The sequence below is a fragment of the Acyrthosiphon pisum genome, unplaced genomic scaffold (genome assembly GCF_005508785.2).
Source record: "Acyrthosiphon pisum isolate AL4f unplaced genomic scaffold, pea_aphid_22Mar2018_4r6ur Scaffold_1847;HRSCAF=2350, whole genome shotgun sequence".
NCBI lineage: Eukaryota > Metazoa > Arthropoda > Insecta > Hemiptera > Aphididae > Acyrthosiphon > Acyrthosiphon pisum.
The window spans coordinates 1-1326 of record NW_021767627.1 but is presented as its reverse complement, the minus strand read 5'-3'; the positions used below and the strand labels follow the sequence as shown (position 1 = coordinate 1326).

The window sequence follows — 1326 nt, the reverse complement described above, 5'->3', positions numbered from 1 at the left end:
TAATCGATCTGGACGTGGCTATAATTAATGACGTATATGAGGTAGCCCAATTCATGACTCACGAACTGGCTCATCCTTGGTTTGGTGATTCCGTTACCATGAAATGGTGGACCGGCCTTTGGTTGAATGAAGGATTTGCTGAGTATGCAGGTCTCCGCGGAGTGGATTTCGTAAGTTTCATAACCGTCAGACGGTTATTAATATCTAATTTAGTATGGAAAAACGTAATCATATTATTGTTTTATTTTTTTTTTCACACTATATAGCTGTTCCCCGACTCAAAATATTTCCAAGTCAAAAACGTTAAAAACTTTTTACGTGTTTTGGACTCCGATTCACTTCAATCGGCACACCCGTTGTCGGTAGCTATAGGAAGCCCCGATGAAATAGCAACAATTCAGGGGGACCGGATAGTGTACGCAAAGGGACCAATTTTATTGCATATGATGAACACGTTCCTTGGCGAGAATACGTTCAAACAAGGCATTAGAAACTACATACACAAACACAAATTTTCCAATGCCGAACCTGATGATTTGTGGAGCTCATTGACGGAGGAAGCACACCTACAAGGAACTTTGGACAAAAATCTAACCGTGAAACAAATAATGGACACATGGACGTTGCAAACCGGTTATCCCGTATTGAATGTCGTCCGGGATTATTCTGCGGGCACGGTTACATTGTCCCAGGTAAACTCACGAGCAAAAATAATTGGATTTCTTATTAAATATGTTGATGAGATTTAATGTTTTTAAAAATATATTTTAATATAATACTATACGTACTTAATGCTGCAGGAAAGGTATCTAACGATCAAATCAAACGGTACGGACAATAAAACCTGTTGGTGGATACCAATCGCTATGACAGCTTCTGGGGACTTTAACCAGACAAATGCGACATTCTGGTTGAATGGCGAAAACAACAACCTCACCACACCATTGGCCAAAGACAACGAGTGGGTCATCTATAACATGCAGATGACCGGTAGGTCTTATATTATTATAGGGCTATTATTGATTCGAATCGTTTTAATCGTTTGTTAAATTATAATATAATAGTAATACTATATTCATTATATGTTTTTGTAGTTTTATTCAGAGTGTTTTACGATACACGAAACTGGATGGGTATCATTTGTACGCTGAACGATCCATCCAAATACGAAACTATACCCACGTTAAACCGAGTACAGCTGATCTTGGATTCGCTTAGCTTTTCACAAGTCGGTCAATTGGACTACGAAATCACGTTCCAACTTTTGAAATATCTAAAACACGAAGAAAGAGTATTTACCGTGGTTTGCTGCTCTCAGCGGTTGGA

General features: G+C 38.7%; 1 pseudogene; it reads left to right on the top strand.

The window, feature by feature from the left end:
• Nucleotides 1-6: 6 nt before the first annotated feature.
• LOC100570968 lies at nt 7-1320 on the top strand (annotated as a pseudogene).
• Nucleotides 1321-1326: the final 6 nt, after the last annotated feature.